This window comes from Coregonus lavaretus (assembly GCF_964263955.1).
Source record: "Coregonus lavaretus genome assembly, contig: HAP1_SCAFFOLD_479, whole genome shotgun sequence".
Taxonomy (NCBI): Eukaryota; Metazoa; Chordata; class Actinopteri; order Salmoniformes; family Salmonidae; genus Coregonus; species Coregonus lavaretus.
In genome coordinates, this window is record NW_028159938.1 from 228,699 (window position 1) to 243,280 (window position 14,582).

General features: G+C 42.3%; 1 long non-coding RNA gene across 1 annotated transcript; it reads left to right on the plus strand.

The window, feature by feature from the left end:
* The first annotated feature begins 2,825 nt into the window (after positions 1-2,825).
* On the plus strand, positions 2,826-8,005 carry LOC311122314. Its single transcript, XR_014612409.1, has 3 exons — positions 2,826-2,965; positions 3,065-3,181; positions 6,866-8,005. It is a non-coding gene; the product is annotated as an uncharacterized lncRNA (long non-coding RNA).
* The last annotated feature ends 6,577 nt before the right edge of the window (positions 8,006-14,582 follow it).

The following is a 14,582-nucleotide window of genomic DNA, read 5'->3' on the forward strand; positions in this document are numbered from 1 at the left end:
TACTTTCAAATCAAATCAAATCAAATCAAATTTTATTGGTCACATGCGCCGAATACAACAGGTGCAGACATTACAGTGAAATGCTTACTTACAGCCCTTAACCAACAGTGCATTTATTTTAAACAAAAAAAGTAAGAATAAAACAACAACAAAAAAAGTGTTGAGAAAAAAAGAGCAGAAGTAAAATAAAGTGACAGTAGGGAGGCTATATATACAGTAAAATAAAGTGACAGTAGGGAGGCTATATATATACAGGGGGGTACCGTTGCAGAGTCAATGTGCGGGGGCACCGGCTAGTTGAGGTAGTTGAGGTAATATGTACATGTGGGTAGAGTTAAAGTGACTATGCATAAATACTTAACAGAGTAGCAGCAGCGTAAAAAGGATGGGGTGGGGGGGCAGTGCAAATAGTCCGGGTAGCCATGATTAGCTGTTCAGGAGTCTTATGGCTTGGGGGTAGAAGCTGTTGAGAAGTCTTTTGGACCTAGACTTGGCACTCCGGTACCGCTTGCCGTGCGGTAGCAGAGAGAACAGTCTATGACTAGGGTGGCTGGAGTCTTTGACAATTTTGAGGGCCTTCCTCTGACACCGCCTGGTATAGAGGTCCTGGATGGCAGGGAGCTTTGCCCCAGTGATGTACTGGGCCGTACGCACTACCCTCTGTAGTGCCTTGCGGTCAGAGGCCAAGCAGTTGCCATACCAGGCGGTGATGCAACCAGTCAGGATGCTCTCGATGGTGCAGCTGTAGAATTTTTTGAGGATCTGAGGACCCATGCCAAATCTTTTTAGTCTCCTGAGGGGGAATAGGCTTTGTCGTGCCCTCTTCACGACTGTCTTGGTGTGTTTGGACCATGATAGTTCGTTGGTGATGTGGACACCAAGGAACTTGAAGCTCTCAACCTGTTCCACTACAGCCCCGTCGATGAGAATGGGGGCGTGGTCAGTCCTCTTTTTTTTCCTGTAGTCCACAATCATCTCCTTTGTCTTGGTCACGTTGAGGGAGAGGTTGTTGTCCTGGCACCACACGGCCAGATCTCTTTTCAGACTGGGCTAGTAGAAAATGTGCCAAACTAGCCTGACACAGCAGTAAAAATGTGCCTTTAAAAACATTGCATGCCACAGATTTAGGACCTGAATGTTACCCGGGCTAGTAGAAATCATGGTCTGCTGGCCAGTGCTCAAAATCCCTGCATGTCAGTCCCTTTCAGATGATCCCCCTTCTGATAACCAGGTGGCGAATCGCATCTCTGCATGTCTGTTAGACATATCAGTGTGGATGTCGGATCACCACCTCAAGCTGAACCTCGGCAAGGCGGAGCTGCTCTTCCTCCCGGGGAAGGCCTGCCCGCTCCATGATCTCGCCATCATGGTTGACAACTCCATTGTGTCCTCCTCCCAGAGTGCAAAGAACCTTGGCGTGACCCTGGACAACACCCTGTCGTTCTTCGCTAACATCAAAGCGGTGACCCGATCCTGCAGGTTCATGCTCTACAACATTTGCAGAGTACGACCCTACCTTACACAGAAAGTGGCACAGGTCCTAATCCAGGCACTTGTCATCTCCCGTCTGGATTACTGCAACTCGCTGTTGGCTGGGCTCCCTGCCTGTGCCATTAAACCCCTACAACTCATCCAGAACGCTGCAGCCCGTCTGATGTTCAACCTTCCCAAGTTCTCTCATGTCACCCCGTTCCTCCGCACACTCCACTGGCTTCCAGTTGAGGCTCGCATCTACTACAAGACCATGGTGCTTGCCTACGGAGCTGTGAGGGGAACGGCACCTCCTTACCTTCAGGCTCTGATCAGACCCTACACCCAAACGAGGTAGCTCCCCTACCACTACGGAAGCACAGTTCCCGCTCAGCCCAGTCAAAGCTATTCGCTGCTCTGGCACCCCAATGGTGGAACAAGCTCCCCCACGACGCCAGGACAGCGGATTCACTGACCACCTTACATTTTACATTTACATTTTAGTCATTTAGCAGACGCTCTTATCCAGAGCAACTTACAGTTAGTGAATACATGTTTTTTTTTATACTATGCCCCCCGTGGGAATCAAACCCACAACCCTGGCGTTGCAAACGCCATGCTCTATCAACTGAGCTACATCCCTGCCGGCCATTCCCTCCCCTACCCTGGACGACGCTGGGCCAATTGTGCGCCGCCCATGAGTCTCCCGGTCGCGACCGGCTGCGACAGAGCCTGGATTACACGTATTACCTTCCGGACACACGTGAAACCCCACCTCTTTAAGGAATATCTGGAATAGTATATTCTTCCCCCACCCCCCATAAAAATAAAAATAAAGTGCTTGTCCCACTGGCTATCATAAGTTGAATGCACCAATCTGTAAGTGGCTCTGGATAAGAGTGTCTGCTAAATGATGTAAATGTAAAATCACTATTGGTCCTCCTCAGCGACTTCACGGCTGGGGGTTTTAACTCTCCTCTTGAGAATTAGAATCAGAAGTACAGTCGTATCGCTCATCGCAATACTTCACCTCATTGGGCAAATAGTACCCTAGACTGTCCTGTCAGATAGGCGGACCGGAAACCCAGTGACAACACTCGGGTCTGCAGCTAACATTTTCCGGTGGGAAAGAGAAATGGCCCTGTATTTACCAGAAAAGGTGGCTCATCCACCATGGCAGAAGAGGAAGATCCAGACTGTTGATTGGGGAAAAAATAACAAACAATGAGGTATGAGGATTGGGTGTTGAGGGACCAGTTGTCACATTGTTCAAGGTGTATTTGTGTTATGATAAACAATGCGTTTTCTGTCCAGATAAAGATCGTGATACATCATTGAAAAAGACCCACCACTGACCATCTGTCTCTTTGTTATCCAGTCCAACAGGAGCGCATCCTTCAGACCAATCCGGTTCATGGACATCCTGTGCCAGTGTGATCCGAGCGTGAGCGTCCAGTTGTGGAGACTACAGCACATCGAGCCTGTGGACGGACAGGTCAGTAACTCATCAAATATGATACAATATTGTGTAAAACATTGAACTTGTAGACGCATCAACATTTTGACTTTATTTCCCCTTTTCCCCATGTTTTAGACATGAGGCGTGACATGCAGAACATCAGGATCACCCCACGAGAAGCAGTGCATGATCAACGCCACCCTCAGCAAGGAGGTCTGCTGGAAGGGATGTACTCTGTCTCTCACTCTGGGGGTAAGACCTAATGTAAACATCACAGATATAAATTCCCACTGTGCCCATGATAAAATGTTATTTGAATTGTGTTGTACTACTGAATGAAACTGTGAGGAGATGCACTCAGACCAGCCTTTGTGATTGAATTTACATTAACTACATTACTTTAGTTGGCTGCTTTGAGCAAAAAATTGAATGTAAAATAACCTATTCTAGGAGGCTATTGTTTGTTTTTCAACAATGCCAGGTACAGGCAGGGATGACTGGGGCCTTCAGCAAGTAAGACACAGGGGGTACGAAATAATTAGAACATCACAGATATACAGTGCTTTCGGAAAGTATTCAGACCCCTTGACTTTTTTCACATTTTGTTAAGTTACAGCCTTATTCTAAAATTGATTAAATTGTTTTTTTTTCTTCAACAATCTACACACAATACCCCATAATGACAAAGCAAAAACAAGGTTTTAGAAATGTTTGCTAATTTATGAAATAAAAAATAAAAAATAAAAATAAATCACATTTACATAAGTATTCAGACCCTTTACTCAGTACTTTGTTGAAGCACCTTTGGCAGCGATTACAGCCGCGAGTCTTCTTGGGTATGACGCTACAAGCTTGGCACACCTGTATTTGGGGAGTTTCTCCCATTCTTCTCTGTAGATCCTCTCAAGCTCTGTCAGGCTGGATGGGGAGTGTTGATGCACAGCTACAGTTGAAGTCGGAAGTTTACATACACTTAGGTTGGAGTCATTAAAACTCATTTTTCAACCACTCCACAAATTTCTTGTTAACAAACTATAGTTTTGGCAAGTCCGTTAGGACATCTACTTTGTGCATGACACAAGTAATTTTTCCAACAATTGTTTACAGACCAGTGGGTCAGAAGTTTACATACACTAAGTTGACTGTGCCTTTAAACAGCTTGGAAAATTCCAGAAAATGATGTCATGGCTTTAGAAGCTTCTGATAGTCTAATTGACATCATTTGAGTCAATTGGAGGTGTACCTGTGGATGTATTTCAAGGCCTACCTTCAAACTTAGTGCCTCTTTGCTTGACATCATGGGAAAATCAAAAGAAATCAGCCAAGACCTCAGAAAAGAAATTGTAGACCTCCACAAGTCTGGTTCAATCTTGGGAGCAATTTCCAAACGCCTGAAGGTACCATGTTCATCTGTACAAACAATAGTACGCAAGTATAAACACCATGGGACCACTTAGCCGTCATACCGCTCAGGAAGGAGACGCGTTCTGTCTCCTAGAGATGAACGTACTTTGGTGTGAAAAGTGCAAATCAATCACAGAACAACAGCAAAGGACCTTGTGAAGATGCTGGAGGAAACAGGTACAAAGGTTATCGACATAACCTGAAAGGCCGCACAGCAAGGAAGAAGCCACTGCTCCAAAACAGCCATAAAAAAGCCAGACTACGGTTTGCAAATGCACATGGGGACAAAGATCGTACTTTTTGGAGAAATGTCCTCTTGTCTGATGAAACAAAAATAGAACTGTTTGGCCATAATGACCATCGTTATGTTTGGAGGAAAAAGGGGGTAGCTTGCAAGCCGAAGAACACCATCCCAACCGTGAAGCACGGGGGTGACAGCATCATGCTGTGGGGATGCTTTGCTGCAGGAGGGACTGGTGCACTTCACAAAATAGATGGCATCATGAGGAAGGAAAATTATGTGGATATATTGAAGCAACATCTCAAGACATCAGTCAGGAAGTTAAATCTTGGTTGCGAATGGGTCTTCCAAATGGACAATGACCCCAAGCATACTTCCAAAGTTGTGGCAAAATGGCTTAAGGACAACAAAGTCAAGGTATTGGAGTGGCCATCAATAAGCCCTGATCTCAATCCTATAGAAAATGTGTGGGCAGAACTGAAAAAGCGTGTGCGAGCAAGGAGGCCTACAAACCTGACTCAGTTACACCAGCTCTGTCAGGAGGAATGGGCCAAAATTCACCCAATTTATTGTGGGAAGCTTGTGGAAGGCTACCTGAAACGTTTGACCCAAGTTAAACAATTTAAAGGCAATACTACCAAATACTAATTGAGTGTATGTAAACTTCTGACCCACTGGGAATGTGATGAAAGAAATAAAAGCTGAAATAAATAATTCTCTCTACTATTATTCTGACATTTCACATTCTTAAAATAAAGCGGTGATCCTAACTGACCTAAGACAGGGAATTCTTACTAGGATTAAATGTCAGGAATTGTGAAAAACTGAGTTGAAATGTATTTGGCTAAGGTGTATGTAATCTTCCGACTTCAACTGTATTTTCAGGTCTCTTCAGAGATGTTAGATTGGGTTCAAGTCCGGGCTCTGGCTCGGCCACTCAAGGACATTCAGAGACTTGTCCAGAAGCCACTCCTGCGTTGTCTTGGTTGTGTGCTTAGCGTCGTTGTCCTGTTGGAAGGTGAACCTTCGCCCCAGTCTGAGGTCCTGAGCGCTCTGGAGCAGGTTTTCATCAAGGATCTCTCTGTACTTTGCTCCGTTAATTTTTGCCTCATTCCTGACTAGTCTCCCATTCCCTGCCGCTGAAAAACATCTCCACAGCATGATGCTGCCATCACCGTGCTTCACTGTAGGGATGGTGCCAGGTTTCCTCCAGAGGTGACGCTTGGCATTCCGGCCAAAGAGTTCAATCTTGGTTTCATCAGACCAGAGAATCTTGTTTCTCATGGTCTGAGATTCTTTAGGTGCCTTTTGGCAAACTCCAAGCGGGCTGTCATGTGCCTTTTACTGAGGAGTGGCTTCCATCTGGCCACTCTACCATAAAGGCCTGATTGGTGGAGTGCTGCAGAGATGGTTGTCCTTCTGGAAGGTTCTCCCATCTCCACAGAGGAACTCTAGAGCTCTGTCAGAGTGACCATCGGGTTCTTGGTCACCTCACTGACCAAGGCCCTTCTCCCCCGATTGCTCAGTTTGGCTGGGCGGCCAGCTCTAGGAAGAGTCTTGGTGGTTCTAAACCTCTTCCATTTAAGAATGATGGAGGCCACTGTGTTCTTGGGGACCTTCAATGCTGCAGACATTTTTTGGTACCCTTCCCCAGATCTGTGCCTCGACACAATCCTGTCTCGGAGCTCTACGGACAATTCCTTCGGCCTCATGGCTTGGTTTTTGCTCTGACCTGCACTGTCAACCGTGGGGCCTTAAATAGACAGGTGTGTGCCTTTCCAAATCATGTCCAATCAATAAAATTGACCACAGGTGGACTCCAATCAAGTTGTAGAAACATCTCTAGGATCATCAATGGAAACAGGATGCACCTGAGCAAAATGTCAAGTCTCATAGCAAAGGGTCTGAATACTTATGTAAATAAGGTATTTCTGTTTTTTATATTTAATAAATTTGCAACAATTTCTAAAAATCTGTAGTCTTCAGCCGGGTACTGGTCCTCCACTGACTGCACCATTATGGGGTATTGTGTGTAGATTGCTAGGGATTTTTATGTATTTAATCTATTTTTGAATAAGGCTGTAACGTAACAATGTGGAAAAAGTCAAGCGGTCTGAATACTTTCCGAAGGCACTGTAAATTCCCACTGTACCCATGATAAAGTTAACTACATTACTTTAGTTGGCTGCTTTGAGCAAAACCTGTATGTAATATAACCTATTCTAGGAGCCTAGTGTGTGTGTATGAACTATGTGTAATATTCTTTGACCATTGACTTCCCTGAAAACAAGTCCAGACAGCAGGATCAATATGAATCTGTCAGAGGACGTCACGCTGAATGAGGATGGTGATGGATGCTTCGTTGGTCTACACAACGAAGAAGCATATGTCCCTTCCAGGGATGTGGAGCTGACCTTGGACCTGGTGCCAGTAAGGATGGTCTTCACAGAGGCGATGAGACCCTCCCTCCTTGATATAGAAATAATTAGACTTCACTGCCTCCTCAATGGTAAGGTCCCTTGCACCTTAGGGACATTTGACCTCCACCACTGCTGTGGTGCCCACCAGACCATCTGGTGAGGCACCCAGGATCCCAGACCCTGTGACCCAAAGCCCTGACTCCTGTACTTCCATCCCTGTAGCCATTTTGAATGCCTTGATGCCCTCCTCTTCATTATCTGTGGCCCACTTTACAGACAACACCCCATCCAACGACTGTGATCTGAGGACCCTTTTTAGTAGCGACTGAGTAACGTGCTTGGACCTATAACTGCTCCATAATTGCTAGCCAACCTCCCTCTCCTCATGGTGTGCCAGTTGGGGTTGGTGCGCTGTCAAACTGTTGCCTGCCTTCTAGCTTCCTGCTGCTCCACCGACAGCACCATGCCAGCCAGGATGCCTTCATGCCCCAGGTGCCCTTGCTTTTTAACAATGTCCGGTACAGACAGGGAGGGTAGCGGTTGTTCTGGCTCAGGTTCAAGGAGCCATGCCATTCCACTGAACCTGCCCCAGAGACAGTTCCTTAGCCACTGAAGATCCTCCTCTGTGGGCTCTCGGGACAGAGGGTTGTAGTCTTCGGCCGGGTACAGGTCCTCCACTGACTGCATCTGGTTGGGTAACGGCTGGCTTCCTCCACTCACATTCCACATCCGTACGGCCGATTTTGTGAACTGCCAAAATAGGCTGCATGGCTACATGGAGGCATTCTCATGTGGTAGAGAGAATACCCTGGTCACCTATAGAGACCTGCCAAGAGGAAGGATGCTAAGTGCCACATGTCTTTCAATGCATGACTTTGAACACCTTGAAATGCATTTGATGTAAGAAATGTGCTATATAAATAAAGTTTGATTTGATTGATGACATTACAGCTGTAGAATATTTAATCAACTGTGATTTTCACATGAGGACAAGTGCAGTTTTTCAATAAACTTTTCATTGATAACTTGGGATTTTATCACTTGACATATCAATCATATAGTGGCAAGTATCCTATAAATCAAGACTGTGTGAATGCATGTACCACTCCGAATAAACAAATACTGTGCCTTTTGAAGATTTGTCTCTGGTCATGAAACTGGTCCTCGGTAGCTCAATTGGTAGAGCATGGCGCTTGTAACGCCAGGGTAGTGGGTTCGATCCCCGGGACCACCCATACGTAAAAATGTATGCACACATGACTGTAAGTCGCTTTGGATAAAAGCGTCTGCTAAATTGCATATTATTATTATTATTATTATTATTATTATTATTATTATTATTATTATTATTATATTATACAATGCAGGCTGGATGTCTAAACAAAACCAATTCTGAATGTCAATAGATTTTTAGATTCATTCTCATCAATGACAACATTGTAGAACTGAGTTCTCACTCATCGAAGTCTGGTATCTGGGGTAATCTGGTTAATGATGATATAATTGATTAAGTGACTCTTTCCTTGTATAATGTTGACAGCAGTATAGAATACATTGCATTGCTAAGATGCTCAAACTTAACTTAATAGCTACACTCACTGACACAGGATAAACTTTATCCCTCATGATGGCCCTGAGCAAACCGGTAAATTGCTCCTCACTATAGCTGCACTGCTCCACATGGCCAGATTTATAGTGGTCTTCTCCCCTTTTAATGCTCTTATGCTTCTCCTTGAAAAATGCCATGAGGTCTTAAATAGACACCAAAGTCGACATACTGTACAAACAATGATCTAGGCTAAGTAATACGAAATACTTGTTTTATTTACTGCTCTGCTAACTAGCTAGCTAAAGTGTAGTCAGTGGCTAGCTGAGACAGAGAAAGGGGACGGAAGAAGTTCAACACTTTATTCAATTAATTTCAATACAGCACATGGATTCATCATGGATTGGCCACAGGTCTCTGAACCCGCTGGTGAACGGTAGCTGACAGCGTCAGCTAGAAATGACGTGCAGGAGCTTCCTGCGGGAATTTGTAGTTTTGCTGAGGTCTTCTCTGTTGCTAATTAGCATTTCGAATTTTTAGAATCTAAAATAATTTGACATAGGAATCTTTTTTCTATTTATTTTATTTTCCATAGCAGAATATTATTGCTCACGTTTTCTGGCGGTGATGGGTTCATATTCCCGAAGGTGCTGTTCAACAAATGACCATGCGCAGCTCTCATTTAATGGGACCTAGTAGCCTACTAAATAGATAGGTTATATGCATTTCAAGTTTTGCAATATCATAGGCAGCGCGGTTTATAATATCGGGATTCAGTCACATTTAATAGCTGATCTTTTATATTGAAGTTGCCTATGTATCAAGTTGATTTCAAGTTTTTATTGTCAGGTGCACAAGTACAGTGTAATGCCTTTCTTGCTCGCTCTTTCCCAACAATGCAGTAATGAATACCAGCAGTACTATAAAAAATGTATACAAAGTCACGTAGAAGAGAATTATACGAAAAATACAACTGTGACTACTGTAAGTACTCTACTTGAAAAAAAACTATGTGTAGCATGCCCTATAATGTTTCAGAATTCGCGGGCCATCATATTTTGGTTGGGGTAAAAGTCGATATAAAACGTTCTACGGACACAACAATTTGCCATGGTTTTGTCGTTCAGAAACTGACACAGTCATTTTCCAAATACAGCATTAAACTACTGCTAAAGATTAAAACGTTCTGCCAACACCGTAAATAGACCGGTAGTTTCTGTAAAATAGTTGAGATTATGCGTAGGCTACAGTGTTGCTGTGTGCGCGATAGAGCCTATACCTATTTTTTTTTTGCCCTCAAGTGGTTTTTAGAATGTTATTTGGCATATCTTCTTGTTTGCTAGCTACTCGTTTGACAAGAACATATGGTAGCTAACTAACGTGTTAATTGTTTACAAACAAATGTGTGAACATTTACCATGACCCTCCACTTGTATTGTAAAAAAAAAAAAAAACACCCCTCCCCCCTCATATAATTACATCTAAATAATGTTGGATGCTGACCCTGGCTGCTGACCCTGTGACCTAGCCACCATACTCCCGGGATCCATCCATTCCTGTTGTAATTGTATTAGTGTAGTATCCACAACTCCCCACAAGGTGGCGGGCAAGTACTGAGAACTGTGATAAAATAAACCAGTGAATTATTATAGGAATACAATGATACAACTAGGGTTTAAATTAAATTAAAGATGACTTAGTCTGACCTATGTTCATCCACCAACATCATACTTTTGAATTTTGATTACATGTAGGCCTACATTTTCAGCCTTGATGACCACTTTGAAAGGAAGTGTTTTAATGAGGCAAATGCTTTCAAGTGTTATTCTCTGGGATCAAATGCATCTTGTAGAACAACAGAGGATTTCCTACACACCTTGTATGATATGTATATATATTTTTTATTCAATTAATTTCACTATAACTATCTTATGTTATTGGGAATGTCATTGACCTGATTCAGGTACACTGTAGAACATTTCCTGACATTTTTTACAGTAAAATACTGGCAGCACAGAAGCCAGTAAATTACTGTAGATTTTCAGGACCTTTACTGAAACACAAATGTACAGCATATTACTGTAACACCTGACTACAGCAACACGCTGTATTTCTAGAATTTACAGTGCATTACTGGAAGCACGGTGATTAGTAAACTGTTGCAGATTTACAGTGCAGGCAGCTAGTGCCAACGATGGGCAGTTTTTATGTTGCATGTAATTAATATAGGTACTTCAATAGTTTCAATACCTACTTTGTCATTTGTATTTCACTGGCCTGAAGTACAATTAATGTATGTTGTAACAGTTTAATTAGAATACATGTATTTTGTATTTTCTAATACAAAAAGAAACTTGCAAGTATCCCCCTTAACTACGACAACATTCTCAGTAACGGTAACATTATATTTTTGACTGTGAAATGTTCTTGTTTATCTACCATTGTTTAAAACCCCTGTAGGTCTAAGCCCTTAGATCGCAATATCTACTAAGCTAGCATATGGAATTGTTTTTAGATGGTCATAAAATGTATAATTTAGCCATTAGATTTAGAATTTTAGGACCCCTACAGTTGAAACCTTAGCCAAATACATTTAAACTCAGTTTTTCACAATTCCTGACATTTAATTCTAGTAAAAATTCCCTGTTTTAGGTCAGTTAGGATCACCATTTTATTTTAAGTATGTGAAATGCCAGAATAATAGTAGAGAGTGATTTATTTCAGCTTTTATTTCTTTCATCACATTCCCAGTGGGTCAGAAGTTTACATACACGCAATTAGTATTTGGTTGCATTGCCTTTAAATTGTTTAACTTGGGTCAAATGTTTCGGGTTGCCTTCCACAAGCTTCCCACAATAAGTTGGGTGAATTTTGGCCCATTCCTCCTGACAGAGCTGGTGTGACTGAGTCAGGTTTGTAGGCCTCCATGCTCGCACATGCTTTTTCAGTTCTGCCCACACATTTTCTATAGGATTGAGGTCAGGGCTTTGTGATGGCCACTCTAATACCTTGACTTGTCCTTAAGCCATTTTGCCACAACTTTGGAAGTATGCTTGGGGTCATTGTCCATTTGGAAGACCATTTGCGACCAAGCTTTAACTTCCTGACTGATGTCTTGAGATGTTTCTTCAATATATCCACATAGTTTTCCTTCCTCATGATGCCATCTATTTTGTGAAGTGCACCAGTCCCTCCTGCAGCAAAGCACCCCCACAGCATGATGCTGCCACCCCCGTTCTTCACGGTTGGGATGGTGTTCTTCGGCTTGCAAGCCACACCTTTTTCCTCCAAACATAACAATGGTCATTATGGCCAAACAGTTCTATTTTTGTTTCATCAGACCAGAGGACATTTCTCCAAAAAGTATGAACTTTGTCCCCATGTGCAGTTGAAAACCGTAGCTTGCTTTTTTATGGCGGTTTTGGAGCAGTGGCTTCTTCCTTGCTGAGCAGCCTTTCAGGTTATGTCGATATAGGACTCGTTTTACTGTGGATATAGATACTTTTGTACGGTATGATGGCTGCGTGGTCCCATGGTGTTTATACTTGCGTACTATTGTTTGTACAGATGAACGCGGTACCTTCAGGTGTTTGGAAATTGCTCCCAAGGATGAACCAGACTTGTGGAAGTCTACAATTATTTTTCTGAGGTCTTGGCTGATTTCTTTTGATTTTCCCATGATGTCAAGCAAAGAGGCACTGAGTTTGAAGGTAGGCCTTGAAATACATCCACAGGTACACCTCCAATTGACTCAAATGATGTAAATTAGCCTATAAGAACCTTCGAAAGCCATGACATCATTTTTTTGAATTTTCCAAGCTGTTTAAAGGCACAGTCAACTTAGTGTATGTAAACTTCTGACCCACTGGAATTGTGATACAGTGAATTATAAGTGAAATTATCTGTCTGTAAACAATTGTTGGAAAAATTACTTGTGTCATGCACAAAGTAGATGTCCTAACCGACTTGCCAAAACTATAGTTTGTTAACAAGAAATGTGTGGCGTGGTTGAAAAATGAGTTTTAATGACTCCAACCTAAGTGTATGTAAACTTCCGACTTCAACTGTATAAAAAAATATACATTCCCAGTCAAAAGTTTGGACACACCTACTCATTCAAGGGTTTTTCTTTATTTTTACTGTTTTTCTATATTGTAGAATAATGGTGAAGACATCAAAACTATAACACATATGGAATCATGTAGTAACCAAAAAAGTGTTAAACAAATCAAAATATATTTTATATTTGAGATTCTTCAAATAGCCACCGTTTGCCTTGATAACAGCTTTGCACACTCTTGGCATTCTCTCAACCAGCTTCATGAGGTAGTCACCTGAAATGCATTTCAATTAACAGGTGTGCCTTGTTAAAAGTTAATTTGTGGAATTTCTTTCCTTCTTAATGCATTTGAGCCAATCAGTTGTGTTGTGACAAGGTAGGGGTGGTATACAGAAGATAGCCCTATTTGGTAAAAGACCAAGTCCATATTATGGCAAGAACAGCTCAAATAAGCAAAGAGAAACGACAGTCCATCATTACTTTAGGACATGAAGGTCAATCAATACAGAACATTTCAAGAACTTTGAACATTTCTTCAAGTGCAGTCGCAAAAACCATCAAGCGCTATGATGAAACTGGCTCTCATGAGGACCGCCACAGGAATGGAAGACCCAGAGTTACCTCTGATGCAGAGGATAAGTTCATTAGAGTTACCAGCCTCAGAAATTGCAGCCCAAATAAATGCTTCACAGAGTTCAAGTAACAGACACATCTCAACATCAACTCTTCAGAGGAGACAGTGTGAATCAGGCCTTCATGGTCGAATTGCTGCAAAGAAACCATTACAAAAGGACACCAATAAGAAGAAGAGACTTGCTTGGGCCAAGAAACCCGTGCAATGGACATTAGACCGGTGGAAATTTGTGCTTTTGTCTGGAGTCCAAATTTGAGATTTTTGATTCCAACCGCTGTGTCTTTGTGAGACGCGATGTGGGTGAATGGATGATCTCCGCATGTGTAGTTCCCACCGTAAAGCATGGAGGAGGAGGTGTTATGGTTGGGGGGTGCTTTGCTGGCCTGTGATTTATTTAGAATTCAAGGCACACTTAACCAGCATGGCTACCACAGCATTCTGCAGCGATATGCCATCCCATCTGGTTTGGGCTTAGTGGGACTATCATTTGTTTTTCAACAGGACAATGACCCAACACACCTCCAGGCTGTGTAAGGGCTATTTTACCAAGAAGAAGAGTGATGGAGTGCTGCATCAGATGACCTGGTCTCCACAATCCCCCGACCTCAACCCAACTGACATGGTTTGGGATGAGTCGGACCGCAGAGTGAAGGAAAAGCAGACAACAAGTGCTCAGAATATGTGGGAACTCCTTCAAGACTGTTGGAAAAGCATTCCAGGTGAAGCTGGTTTAGAGAATGCCAGGAGTGTGCAATGCTGTCATCAAGGCAAAGGGTGGCTATTTGAAGAATCTCAAATCTCAAATATATTTTGATTTGTTTAACACTTTTTTGGTTACTACACGATTCAATATATGTTATTTCATCATTCTGATGTCTTCGCTATGATTCTACAATGTAGAAAATAGTTTTAAAAAGAAAGAAAAACCCTGGAATGAGTAGGTGTGTCCAAACTTTTGACTGGTACTGTATATAATTTATATAAATGATTTGGTGAAACATTGATGAAGCCACTGCTCTACAATGCACCCAAGGATCAGGGGAGTCATCTGAAGGTAACCCAAAACCAGCTGGATGAATTGCAATAAGTGCATAAAATGTGCCAAAAATAACGTGACCAAACATGGGTAAAAAAAAATCAATATGTTTTCCCTAAGTGTTCTTCTATCTCTTAGATATAAGGACAGATATTTCAAAACCTTCTTCCTTATTATTTAATTTTCTAATTTCTGTTTTGCCATTTATTAATGTGTTATTCAATGCGTTTTTATGAGATATAGCAGTAAAGGCTAAATTAAAATGTTCATCAAATAATTTTCGTATATATATTTTTTTATACCTACAGGGGT